At 34.6% G+C, this 21,145-nt stretch overlaps 1 protein-coding gene across 1 annotated transcript in view; it reads right to left on the reverse strand.

Annotated features, from left to right (window-relative positions):
- GRID2 (glutamate ionotropic receptor delta type subunit 2) overlaps window positions 1–21,145 on the reverse strand; it is a 1,630,498-nt gene that overhangs the window by 1,565,238 nt on the left and 44,115 nt on the right. The window lies entirely within an intron of this gene.

Consider the following 21,145-nt stretch of genomic DNA (forward strand, 5'->3'; position numbering starts at 1 on the left):
ATTGCTAGGAGAAATATCAACAGCTTCAGATATTCAGATGATACCACCCTATATGGCAGAAAGTGAAGAGGAACTAAAGAGCCTCTTCATGAGGGTGAAAGAGAAGAGTGAAAAGGCTAACTTGAAACTTAACATTTACAAAATAAAGATCATGGCATCAAGTCCATCACTTCATGGCAAATAGAAGGCGAAAAAGTAGAAGCAGTGACAGATTTATCTTCTCAGACTCCAAAATCACTGCAGACAGTGACTGCAGCCATGAAATTAAAAGATACTTGCTACTTGGAAGGAAAGGTACGACAAATCTAAACAGCATACTAAAAAGCAGAGCTATCACTTTGCCAACAAAAGTCCATACAGTTAAAGCTATGGTTTTTCCAGTAGTCATGTACAAATATGAGAGTTGGACCATAAAGAAGACTGAACACTGAAGAACTGGATGTTTTTGAACTGTGATGCTGGAGAAGACTCTTGAGAGTCTCTTGGATGGCAAGGAGACCAAACCAGTCAATCCTAGAGGAAATCAACCCTCAATACTCATTGGAAGTACTAATGCTAAAGCTGAAGCTCCAATACTTTGGCCACCTGACGCAAAGAGTTGACTAATTGGAAATGACCCTGATGCTGGGAAAGACTGAAGGCCAAAGAAGAAAGAGCAGCCTAGGATGAGATATTTAGATAGCATCACCTACTCAGTGGACATGAATCTGAGCAAATTACAGAAGATAGTGGAGGACAGAGGAGCCCTGGCATGCTGCAGTCCATGGGGTCTCAAAGAATCAGACACAACTTAGTGATTAAAGAACATCAACAAATAAATAGAAAGCAAAACTCCTTTCCCATTATTATATTTTAGAAATGTAGTATGTTGTATTCAATTCACACTAAAATAGAAAATATAAATTAATAAAATCAATTAGAGGAACAATAACAGATCTCAAGTTTGATATCCAAAAAAATGAATAGATCTTAACTGTATGTCATAAATCATTAGCATCTGACACCAGCATTACTAACAATATTCTGAGTTGCTATGGATCAATTTTGAAGAATATAAGGCTGTTTCTGCAGTTATGGTAGTTTTTGCTTTTTTTGTTTTTTCCTTTGCAAAATACATGCAACTTAAAAGTTCACCAGTTTCACATCCTTTAAGTAAAATGTTTGGAATCACCTTCAAGGGTCCTTACTGTTCTACAGTCAAAATATATTCATAGTTATTTATGAATTCATACTTCCCATAGCTGGAAAATGTTCCCTGAAAAGAAAGGCAAACTATTTTCAATATTTTGAAAGCCTGAAAAGAATGTAGAAGACAGAATATGCCTATGAACAGTGCAATAAATCAACTTATTGGGGAATTTTGTTAAAATGTAGCTCCTGATTCAGTAAGTCTGGGGTTTGCAACTGATATTCTCCATCACTAATCAGTTTGCCATGTGATACTGATATTGCTGGTCTACTGGCCACACTGTGAATAATAAGATTTTAGAAACAATGCCCTCTCAAGTACATTCAATGAAGAATGTAAAAATGTGGAAATGAAGAATAACCATGACTGCAAGTTTTGGCCTCTTCCATCTCTCTATTTTAATGAATGCAAAAAAAAAAAAAAGAAGAAGAAGAAGTAGTGTGTCACAAGAGCCAAAACATGGAAACAACCTAAAAGTCTAAAGACAGATGAATAGATAAAGAAGTGGCACACATATACAATGGAATACTACTCAAGTCATAAAAAGAACAAAATTAGGCCACTGGCAGCAACATGGATTCAACTAGAGATTGTCATACTAAGTAAAGTAAGTCAGGAAGAAGAAGACAAATATATAATACCACTTATATGTGGAATCTAAAGTACGGCACAAATGATTCTACCTAGAAAACATAAATAGACTCACAGACAGAGAGAACAGACTTGTGGTTGCCAAAGGGGAGTGTGGATGGATAGGGATGTATGAGAGTTTGGGGTTGGTAAATGCAAACTATTGTTCTTAGGATGGATAAACAAGGTCCTAATGATTAGCATAAGGAACTATACTGGATATCCTATGACAAACCATAATAGAAATAATATTGAAAATAATGTATGTATGTATACAACTGAGTTACTTTGCTATACAGCAGAGATTGGCACAGTATTATAAATCAACTATAATTCAATTTTTTTAATGCAAAGATATAAAAAAAGAAGAAAAAAAGAGGTACTGTGTTAAACTTGAGCAAAAAGCTCTGGAATCAGACAGAAGAGTTTGAATACTGACTTAAAACTTGGATAATCTGCTAAAGTATAAAATAATATTTACAACAAAGAGCTGTTATAAGAATTAAATAAGAATAATAAATACAATGTCATAATAGCATTCACAAATACTGATGTGAGTAGTTTCTCTCCTTACTTCATAATCTTCTTACGTTGTTTTCCTAGATGAGTGCTAAGTGTTTTTTCTCATTTTTTTGCTTTGAGTTTATTTCTTAGTCTCAAAATCATCCTCTACTTCTCAAAATACTTCCTATTAGTCTGGAACCAATTTGATGTTAGTTAATTTTAAACCATCTAAACAAAAAGTTTTAAAATATATATAATATCACTTGACAACAAAAATTTTAAATATGTTTGGCTGTAAATTTAAAAATATATATTGTGTATATATATATATATATATACACCAGAATCTATGTATTCAACTAATAACTGGAAAATACATACTACAGGGATGCTATAGAATCTCAATTTAGAAATATTATTTTGGAATAAGCAGAGCCTGTTTATAAAGCATGATTTTTTCAAGTTTCATTATTTTGTAATCTCACTTTATTTTTGGCCAGAAATTATATTTCTATTTTGATCATCCACTTTATACATAACATTTGGCACATTTTAACTTCTTTTAACGGCAAAAACAGAACTGACTCTATAAATTTGAAGATTTGCCACTGTTAAGAATTTTTCAATGTACACCTTACAGAATGCAAGACAACACCCACAAAGGAACCTGAAACAGTATGAGCAATGGTGATATTACTGTATTTCTTGGCTCCTATTATAATTACTGCAAAGGGAACATCATTCATGCCAATAAACCAGTTTGAGTATGCTGTTCAATCAATACCATTTTCTAAGTGTCACACCTCATATGTTTTCATGTAGATTTTAATGAGAAATAGGAAGACTTGGATTTTTTTCTACCTATCCTACTTCCAGCACACTCTGCACCAATAACAAAATTCTACAGCATTTGCTATCTTTTTAACCCACGCCACACCTCTAATTAACTTAGCTGATGTCCCTAAAATGGAAAGGGAAAGCTGAATTAAAAGGCAGATGCTCACTATGCCACATTACTGTTGCAAATTCACTGGCACATATGGGAGCCAGAAGCCCAGATCACAAGGATCATGAATTCTGGAAGTCTCTCCACTAAATCCAGGACATTGGCAACAAACTTTTGGAATCTGAAAAAATTTACAATGTACTGGCAAACTTTTTTATATTCGCTTGCTCTTCCAAATGCTTTTCCAACCTTCCCCCAACACACCTGCTTCCTCTGGGATTGTCCAGGTAGCATCAGCTACAGCAACTCTGCTTTCTAGAAAATGACCAAGCCAGATGACACCTTCAGCCTATGCACACCTGAATCCTAAAAGCATGGAACAGATACAGCACTACAAGGTGGTAAAATCATCTTCAAAAACATTTTATTGCTCCATTTGTTTTAAGGTTTTCCAGGACTTTTCTCTGAAATATATATTTTATATATATATGTATATATATATAATTTACATTTTGTATATATTTTCTCTGAAATGTATATTATCATACATTGATATTTTCTTCATTGAGTTATTCAATTGCATTAATTTGATTTTTTAAGAATTGTTTTGTTCATTTAGCAAATATACGTGGAACGACTTGTGAAGGTGGTAATGGTTTAGTCACCAAGTCGTGTCTAACTCGTCTAACCTCATGGACTGTAGGCTGCCAGGCTCCTCTGTCCATGGGATTTCCCAGGCAAGAATACTGGAGTGGACTGCCATTTCCTTCTCCAGAGGATCTTCAAGACTCAGGGATCAAACCCAGGTCTCCTGCATTGCAGACAGTATTTCAGGTGGATTCTTTACCGACTGAGCCACCTGGGAAACCCATTTGTGAAGGAAGGATAATGTATTTATTAAGATTTATAGCTCTGTAGTCAAGTCTTTTGAATTAAATTCATTCTTAGGAAAGTCATTTGATCCCACTAAGCATTGTTTTATTTAATTGTGAGTAGAAGCAGTAATCTCATAGAGTTATAGTTGGAGTTAAAGATATAAACAAATGTCTATTTCTTAGCACAGTTGTTGGTACATAGTAAACAATAAATAAATAAACATTACTAGAAGTCTCAGTTATGGGCATTTTAAAGAGCAATAAAAAGCAGGGAAGACACAGTCCTTAGTTTCAAGAAGTTTAACACCCACCAGGAAAATTAAAAATGGAACACAAATATCTAATCTAGCTAAATACCTTTCTTATACCTGTAAAAAAAAGAATGGCTTACATGTGAAAAAAGGAAGGAAAACACACAAAAGTTCCAGCAGGGTTCACCTTGAGTCAGGATTGTTAAGGTGATATTTTGGAGACCTAGACTCTAAAATACTAATGATTCCTAGTGTCAATATGGACTTGCACATCTGCCGCTCCAGAGCTAGAGAGTCTTCTTCCACTCTCTACCTAACAAACCTGTTATCTTTCAAGAACTCACTCAATGATCACTGCTGTTACTCTCAACGCCTCTGTGACCTAGTCAAAGACTGCTGATAGTGTCTGCATATACCTCTACTCTCATACTGTTCCCACTGCATTGAAGCTAGTTGTATGTATGCAGCTGTGACCTTTTTCAGAAACAGAACCATGTTTTATTTATTATTCTATGACCCAGCAACAGGCATTCAGTACTACATAATGGCTTTTTTGTTGTTTATCTGTTTTTGTTTGAGCTTTTGAATACATAAATGAGTAAAGGTGACATACTGGCTGGACTTGGGATGAAAATAATTTTATAGACAGAACTTGGCAGAGTAGGCGTGTATCACAGGTAAAGGATAAAGACACAAAAAGGAGAGAGGTAAGGCATGTTTACCGAAATCAAGTTCTTGGAATAGCAGGAGATTGAAAATGGAAGCCAGACCCAGCATAAAATTTTGAAACAGCACAGGTGTAAATCCAAAGGCAATTGGTTGCTTAAAAATAAAAACAGTCAGGAAAACTAGGTAAAGCTCTATGTTTAATTAAATCTTTCTTCTTTTACCCCCTCTTTGTCTTAATATACTTGCTGTGTTCATAGAATTTCTTTCTTATCTCCAGAGGGAGATTAGGCTACCTAAACCACACTATTAAATGTAGTTTACAAAGAAATACAATTCAGATAGATGGGAATTCTCTGCTTAGCAAGGGATTTAGAATCACAGGGCTGTTTGCTGCCTCTGGTACCTTCTATAAAGATTTTTTCCCAAAAATAGTCAATATCAAAGGTCACACATTTAAAAAGTCACTTGGAATTAGAAGCCTGAGAGAAAATGCTTAGCAGAAAATGTTTTGGCAAGCTTTTAAAGCCTTTCATTGAGTTGGCAACAAGACAGATCATGCTGGCCTCCTAAGCAAGCAGAGCAAATGTGTCATTTCAGAGGTGACAGAAAAGCTTCCTGTCCCTAAATATCACTCTCACCTGTTTCTTTTTCAAGAGCAGAGATTCATTCCTTAATGTTGAGGTACCAAGCTTTACTGAAATGCACAAACCTCTGAAAGGAAGGGGGCGAGGAATAAAATTAACACATGCTTAGTGACTATAGTCATGCATTGTACTGAGCTTTTCATACATACTTTGTTATTAAATCTAGATATCACATTTGAGGAAAAAATTCTAGTTCAGAGAAGTTAAACTATTTGCCAAAAGTTATACAGCTAACCTAGACAGAATTTAAATTTAACCTTAGGTCCGATTCAAAATTGCTTTTATGTTATTAATTTACTTGGAACAACTAACTGGCTCAAAATTGGGAAAGGAGTATGACAAGGCTCCATATTGTCACCCTACTTATTTAATCTATATGCAGAGTACATCATGGAAAACGCCAGGTTGGACGACTCACAAACTGGAACCAAAATTGCAAGGAGAAATATCAACAGTCTCAGATATGTAGATGATACCATTCTAATAGCAGAAAGATGAACTAAACAGTCTGTTCATGAGGGTGAAAGAGGAGAGTGAAACAACTGGCTTGAAACTCAACATTCAAAAAACTAAGATCATGGCATCTCATTCCATCATTTCATCGTAAATAGGGGATAAAATGGAATCACTGAGGACAGTGACTGCAGCCATGAAATTAAAAGACACTTGCTCCTGGGAAGGCAAGCTATGACAAACCTAGACAACGTAGTAAAAAGCAAAGACATCACTTTGCTAACAAATGTCTGTATAGTCAAAGCTATCGTTTTTCCAGTAGTCATGTACAGATGTGAGAGTTGAACCATAAAGAAAGCTGAGCACCAAAGAATTGATGCTTTCAAACTGTGTACTGGAGAAAACTTCTGAGAGTCCCTTGGACACCAAGGAGGTCAAACCAATCAATCCTAAAGGAAATCAGTCCTGAATATTCATTGGAAGGACTGATTCTGAAGCTGAAGTTTCAACAGTTTGGCCAGCTGTTGTGAAGAGTTGACTCATTGGAAAAGATCCTGATCTTGGGAAAGACTGAGGCAGGAGGAGAAGGGTGCAACAGAGCATGAGATAGTTGGATGGCATCACTGACTCAATGGGCATGAATATGAGCACACTCTGGGAGACAGTGGAGGACAGAGGAACCTGGCTTGCTACAGTCCACAGGGTTGCAAAAGAGTCAGACATGACTTTGTGGCTGAACAACAATACCTGTCCTAAACTTACCAACTGATCCCTAGTTGGAAGCAAAACTTGGTAAGGAAAAGAACAGAAAGCATTTGAGAGCACTGCATATTGGTAAGGAATTAAGGAAGAAGGACTATGACATGCCAGAAGGAAAAAGGAGAAAGCAAAACACAAAAGATCTCACAACCTAAATGTCTGAGACTTAAATTAAGACCAGCTCCTTAGGAAATCAGCTTGCCTCTAGTACAAATGAATTTAACTACAATATCTGCATATATTTCTTGGAAGAGGATAAATAATTTTCCCTCTACCCCTCTAGGTTCTTGGCTGAGATATCCCCTGTAATAAAAACACAGATGAATATGAGAAAAATAAACAGAAGTTTAATAACATCTAATCTCCTGTATACATGGGAGATACCGAGGAAAACTGAGGAACTCCCTGGAATGTTCCAGACCACCTTATTTATCATCTTCAGTCAAAGACAAAGGAAAAATTTATGGGTTAGACAAAATATATCTTTCATCAAGGTTGTTTTCATTTTAGGGAATGATCCTAACTTTGTTTGCATGAATATACAAAAAAACTTTACGTATATATTTTGCTAAGAAATATATAACAGATAAATTCAACTTACTTAACAATCATTTTAAACAATATGACGGTAGTTAAAAGGCAAGTATGAATGGTAGTTATGTATGAACAAATATGAATGGCAGTTAAAAGGCAAGTGCATATCCTTTCCTTGTACAAAACAGGTGACTGCTTTGAAAAACAGATGACCTAGATGGGAAAGGTAAGAAGAGCAAACTTCAAATTGTCTTCAAAATTTCAAACTTATTTTTTGTTTTCACTTCTGTTTGTTTGAATCTGATCTAATTTGTCGCCATAAATATTCTGACTATTGGTAAACTCTATCACTAATTTGAATACAGTTTTCATAAAATATGGTATGTTTGACTATGTTGCAAGTCTTCCTAGATGACTTAAGTTTTCAGAATTAAAATGATAGCAAAATAACTTCATTGACCTTGTCCCTAGTCACTTGACATTCTTGTTAAGCGCAATTCATTTAAAAGTTCAAAAGAAATGTCCTTTTCCCATATATAAATATCCTTAAATAGACACCTGATCCAAAGTTTGGAAATACTGGCTCAGCCTGGCAGCACTGCCATAATCCTCTTTAACACTGTATCTAATATACATAAAGATTCACAAGGTTTTATGTATGTGTATTCTAGAAAATCATAATGATTTGGCCATTTCTGGTTAAAGACAGCATATAATGTTACAACCTTGGCTAGACTGTATTTGCTTACAGAGCAATGATTTCATTTTGTTTTAGTCACTTCTAAGATGTATGACCCCAGACAAATAACATCCACCTGCTCATCATTTACTAAGCATGTGATTTTGTTGGCTCTTTCCAAAGCTTTCTGCTTTGATTTTTCCAGTGCAGCAGTTACTATAGAAACAATGTCATTGAAATACAAAGTGTAGTGATATATTAAATCACAGTAGAACATATGTTAGATAACATGTTAGATATGTTAGATGCATGTGTGCTTGTGTATAGTTGTATATACTTGTATACACACTTATACACATCTATGCATGTATATATGCTTGCTGAATATGCATGAGTGTGTATACTAGTGCATATACCAGTTTATAGCACAGATCTACATGTAACTTGTTAACATAAACATATCAGAAATATGTAATATACAAACATATTAGGTTGAGAATCTCATCAATTAGAATATAGATAAGGTTTTACCATATGAAAAGGCTGAGCTAGTAAAACTAGATAATATTAAAATAGAATATTTTCCTAAATTTTAGATTTTTTAAAATGTAAATATGCAGGAAAAAAGCAGAGAACAGTTTGCTGAATGGTTAAATTTCTTAGTGCTAAAATATATGTATAAAGCAGAATTTAAAACTCTTTTTCAAATATTATAAATTTCCATTTTAGGATAAAAGAAAATGACAAGTTTGAGAAAAAAAACTCTTTCCTCAGATATTTTCATATGAAACTTAACTATTTAAAATATATATTTTTCATGAATATGAACATTACTTGTGAAGTTCAGTAAGCAGAAGAACGATCTCAGAAGGTACATAACCTTGTTCATATTTCTCAGCTATATTTTAGGTATGAGAAAATTCCTCTTTTGTGCTTTGTAAAATGCTTAAAAATATTAAAAGGAGTATTATTTTCTTTTCAGTGAGAATGTTGTTGTTGTTGCTATGTAAAACACTGTCAGAAATACAGCCAGATAAAAAGTAGAGTTTGGATATAACAAACCTAGATATTATATTAGAATAAGCCAGCTCTGTTAATGCATGTTGGCCCCATTCTCTTTTTTCTTCATAATATGAAAATCATTCTAAAAGAAATTTAAAATTTAACTGCAATCTAATGCTACTTAAAGTAACATCTTTAATAGTTACCTCATGGAAACCTGTATTTTAAAATCTAAAAATTGTTCAAACATAGAATAATTCCTGGTTTACTACTAAAGTAGTATAGTTTTTCAAGAAACTAAAATATCAACTGGCCCAAAGAAATAGTAATGGCAAAATACATTCCATATAGAGAAGTGAAACATCTACAAGTATTTTGAGGTACATGTATTTTTGGAAGCTGGATATGAGCTGGATGTCATGATTGAAAGAATCTCTGGGAAAAAAAAAAAAAGAAAAGAAAGAATCTCATGAAATAGAGGAGTTTACACTCTCGGAAAAAAAGACAAACCACAGACATGTCAGCAAATACATTCAAAATAACGTAAGTTTAATAAAAGACAGTAATGAAAGCAGCATTGTGTGTATGGATAATTAGGAGGACAGGTTGAACTAAAATGATCAGAGAAGGCTGCCATGAGTAGGCAAATATCTGAACTGACTCTTAAATGGTGAGAATAAGGCAGGATAAAGATTTTGAAGAGAAGCTTCTTAGCAGAAGATAGCACAAAATCTTGAGAACAAACTTTGCACAGAGAAATTCATAAGTAATTTTCTATTTAATAAAATCACAGCAATAATAAAGGTGGTGGTGTTATAAGTAAAGAAGAAAAGTCTCCCTGACCTAGTACTCCCCTTATGATTGCCTACCTCTCCTCTAATCATATACTGTACTAGACAATCACCAGAGCAGTTTCTGCTCACCCATGAGAGTACTGGTACCATCATCTTGGCAACTGACAAGTACATAGTCTTTAAAATCTGGCACGTTTACTATTCTGTGATATCATGGTGACAGACTCCCTCCTTTTTACTTCCTTCTGTTTGGAAAATAGTAGCTATTTGACTATTACTATTTTAGTTACTAAATCATGTCCAACTCATTTGTGACCCCATGTACTGTAGCCCTCCAGCCTCTTCTGTCCATGGGATTCTCCAGGCAAGAATACTGGAGTGGGTTGCCATTTCCTTCTCCAGGGATCTTCCTGAACCTGCATCTCCTGCACTGCAGGCAGATTCTTTACCTCTGAGCTACCTAGGAAGCCCATATTACCTTATCTTTAACAAGAAACCAATCACCAGTCCAGTGATCCTTGGGGCTGGTGCACTGGGATGACCCGGAGGGATGGTACAGGGAGGGAGGTGGGAGGGGGTTCAGGATGGGGAACACATGTACGTCCATGGTGGAGTCATGTTGATGTGTGGCAGAACCAACACAGTATTGTAAAGTAATTAGCCCCCAATTAAAATAAATAAATTTAAATTTTAATGGACAACTGTATTATTTTCCATTGTCCAGATTTTCAATTTATCATTTTACATTACTTCTGAAAGCTACTTATTTTTTAAATTGAAGTATAGGTGATTTACAATGTGTTAGTTTCAGGTGTACAGCAAAATGATTCAGCTATACATTTTTGTTGTATTTCTTTCCCTTATAGGTTATTATAAAATATTGAGTATAGCTCCTTGTACCACACAGTAGGTCCTTGTTTTATAAAGTAGAATGTGTGTGTGTGTATATATATATATATATATATATATGGTAGTATGTATCTGTTAGTCCCAAATTCCTAATTTATCCACCCCTCCTTTCCTGTTTGATAACCATATTTTTTTCTATGTCTGTGGGTCTATTTCTCATTTGCATATAAGTCCATTTGTATCTTTTTTTTAGATTCCACATATAAGTGAATATCATATGATATTTGTCTTTGGCTTACTACCACTCTCTATTGGTAGCTTCCCAAATGTTCAATGAACAGATATTTTCAGAGTATTCTCCTAGGTCCACCAATTTAAGGCCAACAAAGACTAGTATTTCATTTGGTATCTTTGATTTCTTTCTTTGTAATCTATGCTACTAAAATTTCCTTCTACTCTACTTACAGTTTGTTTACCTAATTTCTATTGGGAAACATTTAGCTGTGACCTCTACTTTACTTAGCAACTTTGAACATCATGTGTTTGAAAGCTCTGTCTTACAAACCGTGTCTTAATCTCTGAAACTTCCTTACAATATGCTTCTATAATTAGTATACTTTTACAAAGTAGATGAATGAATTGTCATGCCCATTCTTCGTATTCCCCCAGCTCTCTTCCTTTTATTTACACCTAGTCCAATTGGTATAAAGCACTAATTTAGTTAAGAAAAAGCGGGAACTAACTACTGGTTCTTCCTGAAAGAGAATTTAATTGAGTACATTCAAAATTATGCCCTCATGAACCCTGAGTTCTAATCTTTTCCTAATACTGAATATCTTTTATTATATCATTTTCCTTTGAAATGAAAACTAATTTTGCACACCAGGGAAATAATTTGAAAATTATTATACCCTATAAACAGTTTCTCAGGTGGCACTAGTGGTTAACAAAAGAAAAAAACCCCGCCTGCCCATGCAGGAGACACAGGTTCCATCCCTGGGTCAGGAAGATCTTCTGGAGAAGGGCATGGAATCCCACTGCAGTACTCTTGCCTGGGAAATATCATGGAGAGAGGACCCTGGTGGTCTACAATTCATGGGGTTGCAAAGAGTTGGACACAACTTAGCGACTGAACAGTAACTGATTTATGTAAAACATTAAATTTGATAATGAAACTTCAATAACGAGAAATACTTGCATAAAAGAACTAAAGTCTGCTGCTTTCACTTTTATTATAAAGTTATTTCTGTCTTCTGAAGATGATTAATCTTATAAATGACAACTTTTTTAATTTGGACTAATGTATCAAAAGATACATTAGATTTCTTTTCACAAATCATTTCAAATTGATAGTAAAACCACATAAGCTTCAACCTCTTATTTATAACCACTGTCTCTCAATTTTGCCTAACTATAGATTTTCACTCTAAAGTTTCATTTAATGAGATTTCTGAGCACATATTATTGTATAAATGCTTCCAAATCTCAATACTATTATAAAATATTCTGGATTGCTGGCAAATGTAGACTATACTTGTCTATTTAAAATAGGGGTCTGTATAAATTTGAAATTAATGGCTCTGTCAGCCTACTCTTAAAGTATAGCTAGATCTTCAAAACAATTGTTATTCAATATATTTCTGTACTTTATTAAACAACCAAAGAAGGAAATGGTCTCATCTTAAATATATTGATTAGGCACTGCCTAACTTTACAAAGTGGATGCATGTTGTTTATTTTATCTAATCCACACAAAATCACCAACCTCATACCTCAATATGGAAGGATACCTGCACACGCATACACACACACAACACATTCATGCACATCTTCACACACATTCTAATCTCAAGGACTAATCATCTTTATACTGAGCCATCCAATACTTGAATCTCACATCTGGTCACATGCAGTAGTCCCTCCCTTATCCATGGGGTATAGGTTCCAAGATCCCTAATGGATGCCTGAAACCAAATATAGTACAAACCCCTATATAAACTTTCTTTTTCCTATATAAAACTACCCATGATAAATTTTAATTTATAAATTAGACATAGGAAGAGTATATCTGAAATGCCAGCATCACTACTCTTGTGCTTTGGGACCAAGAGTAAGTAAAATAAGGGTTACCTGAACACAAGAACCGTGATATTTCCACCTGATAAACAAGACAGTTATTATATGACCAACAGGCAGGATAACATAGACAAAGGGCTGATTCATGAGCTGGGAGGGATGGAACTGAAAGGCGTGAGATTTCATCACTCAGAACTGTGTGCAATATAAAACATGAACTTTTACTTCTGGAATTTTCCACTTAATATTTTTGGACCACAGTTGACCACAGGCAACCAAAACCACAAGAAGCAAAACTTCAAATAAGAGAGGATTCCTGTATTTATTTAAAAAGAATTTATTCTTTGGCCACAATTCTTTAGTTTGGGGCTAAAAATAACTGATACAGATTGGCAAAGTCTATCTTTCCTCAGAAACTGAAAACTGTATATGAGATATTAATCGTACCTTCCAGCTTTCAGGAATGAAGTAGATAGGAGTAAAACTGTTGAAGCTGTTTGCAATGGCCATTTACGGCCATATAAGATAGAAAGAAAAAAATGCTTGTTTGGAATAAGAGAAACAAGTGAAGCAGTGAGCCAAGGAGAAGCAGAGTAAAGAACAAAACAACTGTATTACCTATATTCTGCTCGGGACTGCTCCAGTCTTTCCTTAATTCAGCACTGCTCTGATCCTTTGGTTCTAGAAAATGTACTGTATTACTATAATAATACTTCAATGGTTATGGTTAACCTTTCAATATATATGCAGGTGATGGATAGGTAGATAAGGACAGAGACACAAATATACTTGGAAATAAAATATTCTGAAATAAAATATTAAATCATTAAATAACTTTCTGTTAAAAAAATTTATAGAAGACAATTCCTTTAAAGTTAACAAGAATTTGTAACAGTATAGGAAATTCTTTGCTTTGATAATTTCCATGGAATGAGAAAAGAGTACAAATGGTTAGCTGAATACCAAATCTTTTTACAAAATATTGCTCATTTTCTTCATGATGTTGTATTTAAAATTCAGAAAATAAATATGAGCTCAAATTTTACCAAGAACTAAATATAATTTCATCAAGTCTGTTAGTCACAAGAGAAGCTAATTTTGTTTTCTCAGATTTGTCTCTCTATACAAGATAAAGAGGACAAACCAAAGGAAATTAGGCTTCTACTTCTTTGATTTGACCTTAGAAGGATTTAAATTAATACAGCAAGAATCTTGATAATGATACTATGACTTAAGAAGGAATAAGGAGCTTGTGTTGGTTCTGACAGGCAAGATAAGGCAACACTAGAATTAAAGATCTCCTTTCAGTAGTGGCTACTGAAATGAAGATCCTGTTTGTTTAGACGATACTTTTATCAAATGCTGACTTCTTCAGTAAGAGAAGCCAATAACCTGGTAAATCAGCAATGATATAGTCTGTAATTTAGTATCATTTTCACTTGTGTACTAAAAAGATTGGTAGCTAAATATGCTTAAAGTACAAGGCTATTTTTAGGAAATAAAAGCAGAAGACTGAATGTGTGTGGGGAGTGGGCCTCAGTTGTGTCTGACTCTGTGTGACCCGATGGACTGTAGCCTGCTAGGCGCCTCTGTCCATGGGATTCTCCAGGCAAGAATACTGGAGTGAGTAACCATTCCCTTCTGCAGGAGATCTTCCTGACCCAGAGACTAACCCTGGGTCTCCTGCATTTCAGGCTTTCTTTACCATCAGAGCCACCAGGGGAGCCCTAGAAGACAGAATACGTTTCATTTAAAGAGCTTCCTGCTTTAATTTACAAAAGACATCAATATAAACTTCTTTAAGATCAAAATACTTTTAAAATATATGAACTGTGGCATTTTTCCTTTATAAATCAGCAGAACATATGCAGAAATTATTTCAGAGTAACAGGCATTTATTATAAATAAATAAAAAGAAATATTTCTCTGTGAAATTTCAAAATCACCTTTACCCTAACATCATTTAAGATTTAGAAAGCTATGATGACTTCTAAACATGTCTACAATCTGACACTTTAATCATCAAAAGTGAGGTCAATTTTCTTATGTCCCAAAAAGGGCCAGCCTTTAATGAGTTTCTTCTAATAAACAGAAAGTGGCAGAATAAAGGCTGCTTGACTTTTGGGACAATTCAATTTCCCCAAATTCTGTATATTTTAGGACACTCACCCTGGGAACTCAGACAATGCATTGTTTGGAAGCCAAGAAAGTACATGGAAAGGCCAGAGACAGGTATCCCAGCCCCAACCCAGTGGAGGTCCTGGCTTGTCCTAAAATTCAGCACCAATGATCAAGCTTTCAGAAGATCTGTAGGCTGAATACTCTTTGACATAAACCCCAGCAAGATCCTCTTATGACCCTCCTCCTAGAGTAATAGAAATAAAATAAAAATAAACAAATGGGACCTAATTAAACTTAAAAGCTTTTGCACAGCAAAGGAAACCATAAACAAGATGAAAAGACAACCCTCAGAATGTGAGAAAATCATTTGCAAATGAAGTAACTGACAAAGGGTAATCTCCAAAATATTCAAGCAGCTTATGCAGCTCAATCTCATAAAAACAAACAACTCAATTAAAAAATAGGAAGAAGACTTAAACAAGCATTTATCCAAAGAAGACATACAGATGAAACACATGAAGAAATGCTTGACATCACTTATTGTTAAAGAAATGCAAATCAAAACGACAATAAGGTATCTATCACTTCACACTGGTCAGAATGGCCATCATCAAAAAATCTATTAACAACAAAAGCTAGAGAAGATGTGGAAAAAAGGGAACCCTTTTGCTCTCTTGGTGGCAACATAAAGTTATATAATCATTATGGAGAACAATATGGAGATTTCTTATAAACCTAGGAAAAAAACTACTACATGACCCAGCAATTCCACTACTGGGCATATATTCTGAAAAAAATCACAATTCCAAAAGATATACCCCAATGTTCACAATTCCAAATGATATACCCCAATGTTCATTGCAGCATTATTTACAACAGCCAGGACATGGAAGCAACCTAGATGTCCACTGACAAATGAACGGATAAAGAAGTGTGGTACATATATACAATGGAATATTATTCAGCCATGAAAAGTATTGACTTTGAGTCAGTTCTAGTGAGGTTGATGAACCCAGAGCCTGTTATACAGAGTGAAGCAAGTCATAAAGGAAAAAACAAATATGTTATATTAACAGCATATATATTAAACCTAGAAAAATGGTACTGATGAACCTATTTGTAGGCAGCAACAAAGATGCAGACATAGAGGGCAACCTTGTGGACACAGCAGGGGAACATTGGTCTCAGGAAAACTGAGTTCCTCCCTAAGCTGAGGAAAAGAATCAAAATTGGTCCAAATCATCAATGATATTTCCATTCCTTTTTAAAAAAAGGTTTTATATTTTTAGATTTCAGTTTCAAAAAAACTTCAGGAAGGTACAGAGATTCTCCATCCTTCTCTTGCCTCCAAACACACATAGCCTCCCCCAATATTACAACACACACCATAATGGTACATGTTCTACCAAGGATGAACCTACAATGACACAACATAATCACCCAAAGCCTGCAGGGTTCACCCCTCATGTTTTACTCTCTTTAGGTTTGAAAAACATGTGTGCTAACATATATACATCATATGATTATACATAGAACTTTCACAGTATCTCTTGTTACTGTCTTTTAATTACAATGGTTTTATTTACACTGCAAAAGGTTTTAATGATAATGAATTCCAGCTCATGAATTATTTCTTTGATGCACTGTGTCCTTGGTGTTGTATCTAAAAGTTATCATCATATCATCTTACCATCATCTAGTTTTTTCACCATGTTACTTTTTAAGAGTTTTATAGTTTTGCATTTTAAATTTAGATCTATAATCCTTTATGAAGAGTGTAATGTCTGGGTCTAGATTCTTTTTTTTTTTTTTTTTTTGGTACATGAATACCTAATTGTTCGAGAATCATTTGTCGAAATAAGTATCTTTGCTCCATTGGGTTGCCTTTGCTTCTCTGTCAAAAATTAAGCCTGTATTTAACAAATCTATTCCTGGGCTCTCTATTCTGTTCCACTGATCTGTTTACAATTTTGTCAATACCACTCTGTCTTGATTACAGTAGTTTATAATAAGTCTTGAAGTCAGGTACTATCAGCCTTCCAATTTTGTCCTCCATGTCGACTACTGTGGATCTTTGTCTCTTCACATAAATTTTAGAATCAGTATACTATAAAATACCTTGGTGGGATTTCTATTGCAATTGCATAGAATCTAGATATCAAGTTGGGAAGACTGACATCTTGACAATACTGATGCTATCCATGAGCACAGAATAGTTCTGCACTCAGTTATTTTCATTTCTTTCATCAGAATTTTATAGTATTCTTCATATAGATCTTATATCTATTGTTTTACATATATATATGTATTCATTGTTATGTGTATATATATATATGGGGAATGCTAATGTTAATAGCATTGTATTATTAATTTCAAATTCCACTTGCTCATTCCAGGTATATGGAGAAGTGATTGACTTTTATACACTAACCTTGCACCTGCAACCTTGCTATCATCAATTATTGGTTTCAGGATTTTTTGTTAACTCTAGATTTTCTAAACATATAATCATGTGAACAAAGACAATTTTATTTCTTCCTCTGCAATCTATATGCCTTTTATTTTCTCTTGTCTTACTGCATTACATAGGCCTTCACATATGATGTTAAAAAGCAAAAATGGGAGAGAATATCCTCACTTTCTACCTGATCTTAATGGGAAAACCTCAAATTTCTCACCATTATGTATGATGTGAACTGTGGATTTTTGTAGAATATTCTTTATTATATTGAGGAAGTTTCCTTCTACTCCTAATTTATTAGGTTTTACTCATGAATGGGTGCTGATTTTTCAAATGTGTCTTCTGCATCTATCAATGGGTTCTTGTATTTTTTTCTTTTTAGCCTATTCTTTTTTATTTTTTATTTATTTTATAATTTTTTTTATAATTTTAAAATCTTTAATTCTTACATGTGTTCCCAAACATGAACCCCCCTCCCACCTCCCTCCCCATAACATCTCTCTGGGTCATCTCCATGCACCAGCCCCAAGCATGCTGTATCCTGCGTCAGACATAGACTGGCGATTCAATTCTTACATGATAGTATACGTGTTAGAATGCCATTCTCCCAAATCATCCCACCCTCTCCCTCTCCCTTTAGCCTATTCTTTTGATGGATTACTTTAATTGATTTTTTAATGCTAAATCAGTCTTGTATAACCAGGATAAATCCCACTAGGGTGTGGTGCATAATTATTTTTATACATTGTAGGACTCAATTTGCTAAACTTTTTAAAGATTTTTTGCATTCATGTTAACAAGAGATATTAGTCTCTAATTTTTTTTTCAAAATTAAATTTTATTTTATTTTATTTATTTCTTTATTTTACTTTATTTTACTTTACAATACTGTATTGGTTTTGCCATACATTGACATGAATCCACCATGGGTGTATACAAGCTCCTTGCAATGTCTTTGCCTGATTTTGGTATTAAGAGTGATACTTGCCTTACAGAATAAGTAGCTAAGTATTCCTCTGCTGCTAACCTCTGAAAGAGACTGGAGAGAACTGGTATAGTTTCTTCCTTAATGAACCCATCTGGGCCAGGTGCTTTCTGTTTTGGAAGGTGATTATTAATTCAATTTCTTTGATAAAAGCCTATTCAGACCATCTACTCTAGTGTGAATTTTGGTAAGTTGTGTCCTTCAAGAAACTGGTTCACTTCATTTAGCTTATCAAACTGTGGACACAGAGTTATACAGAGTATTCTTTTTTAATCCTTTCAATGTACATGGGATCTGTCATTAACATCCCTTCTTTCATCTCTGATATTAATAATTTGTGTCCTCTCTCCTTTTGTCTTAGCTTAGCTGGAAAAACTGATTTTATTGATCTTTTCAAAAGATAACTTTTGTTTTTTATTGATTTTTCTGTACTGAATTCCTGTTTTCAATTTCATTGATTTCTGCTCTAATTCTTATGATTTATCTTCTTATGGTTACTTTGGATTTAATTTGTTCTTCTTTTCTAAGTTTCCTGGGGTAGAAATTTAGGTAATATTTTTTTTTAAGCTTCTAATTTTATATTGGAGTGTTAACAACGCTGTGATAGATTCAGGTGGACAGCAAAGGGACTAAGCTGTATCGATTCTCCACCAAACTCCCCTCCCATCCAGGCTGCCACTCTGCTCAATATTAGATGGTTGATTTTAGATCTTTCTTCTTTCCTAATACATACATTCAATGCTATGAACTTCCTTTTTAGTGTTGCTTTTCCTATATCCCACAAATATTGCTAAGTTGTGTTTTCACTTTCATTTAAAGTATTTTTAAATGTCTTGAGCCATGTGTTATTTAGAAGTACATTGTTTAATCTCTATATATTTGAAGATTTTTGAGCTTTGTCTGTGTTATTGGTTTCTAATTTAATTCCACTGTAGTATAAGAACAGACATTATACAATTTCTCTTCTTTTAAATGTTAAGGTGTGTCTTGCTGCCCATACTGGGCTTAGTTGCTAAGTTGTGTCTGACTCTTTGCGATCCCATGGACTGTAGCCTGTCGGGTTCCTCTTGTCCATGGGGATTCTCCAGGCAAGAATACTGGTGTGGGTTGCCTAGCCCTCCTCCAGGGGATCTTCCCAACCCAGGTCTCCCGCATTGCAGGATTCTTTACCATCTGAGCCACCAGGGAAGCCCTGTGGCCCATAACAAGGTATATCTTGGTAAATATTCTATAATAACTTAAGAATGTTTATTTTGCTGTTGTTGGATAAAGTACTCAATAGATGTAAATTATACCCAGTTGATTTATTATGTTGCTGATTTCAACTATTTTCCTCACTGTTTTTCTGCATGCTGGAGCTGTCTATTTTTGAGAAAGCTCCAACTATAATAGTGGACTTACCTATTTCTTTGTCATTCTCTTACGTTCTGCTTCACACAGTTTGACATTCTGTTTATAGACGTTAAGTATTGTTATGTCTTGGACAACTGACCTCTCTGTGATTATATGCCCCTTTATCCCTTATAACTTTCCTTAATTAAAATTAGCTCTGTCTGAAATTAATATATCTACATTTGCTTTCTTTTGGTTCATGGTAACATGGTATATTTTTCTTCACTCATATACTCTTTACCTATCTATGCATTTTAAATTATGGTAATTTAGGCAAAATATGGTCCTTATTTTTTTATCCAATCTGACAATGTGTCTCTTAATTAGTTCATTTAGAAAACTGAGGTTCAAAATTATATTGATACAACTGGATTAATATCTATGATATCCATTACCCTTTTTTATTTGCTGTCCTTGTTCCTTATTCTTACTTTTGTCTTCCACTTTTTTTTTTTTGCCTGTTATGGTTTTGAGAATTTTATATAATTCCTTTTTCTCTTCTTTCTTAGCATATCATTCATTGTTTTCTCATAATTTTTAATGGCTACCCTTAAATGTGCAACACGTTAACATTTAATCCAAATCTACTCTCAAGTAACACTCACAGCTAATGTGAGTACCATATAATAACAAAATAAGCTAGACAAAGACAAATACTGCATGATCTCCCTTATATGTGAATTTTTATTTTTTTTTTAAACTCAAACTCATAGAAACAGAGAGTAGAACGGTGGTTACAGGGGGTTGGGGGTAGAGGAAATAGGTAGATGTTGGTCTGTGGGTAGTAGCCTTCATTTGTAAGATAAAAAATTCTAGGGATCTAATGTATAGCATGTGACTATAGTTAAAACCTGGAGAAGGAAATGGCAACCCACTCCAGTGTTCTGGCCTGGAGAATCCCAGGGACGGTGGAGCCTGATGGGCTGTCTATGGGGTCACACAGAGTCATACACGACTGAAGCGGCTTAGCAGCAGCAGCAGCAACAGCAGCAGGAATGATTTAGGAGAAGGCAGTGGCATCCCATTCCAGTACTCTTGCCTGGAAAATCCTATGGACGGAGGAGCCTGGTGGGCTGTAGTCCATGGGGTCGCTAAGAGTCTGACATGACTGAGTGACTTCACTTTCACTTTTCACTTTCATGCATTGGAGAAGGAAATGGCAACCCATTCCAGTGTTTTTGCCTGGAGAATCCCAGGTGGCTACTGTCTATGGGGTTGCACACAGTTGGACACGATTGAAGCAACTTAGCAGCAGCATAGTTAAAACCGTATTGTATATGTTGGAAATGGTAGGAGAGTAGATCTCAAGCATTCTCACCATGAAAAAGAAAA

Source organism: Capra hircus, chromosome 6, assembly GCF_001704415.2.
Source record: "Capra hircus breed San Clemente chromosome 6, ASM170441v1, whole genome shotgun sequence".
NCBI lineage: Eukaryota > Metazoa > Chordata > Mammalia > Artiodactyla > Bovidae > Capra > Capra hircus.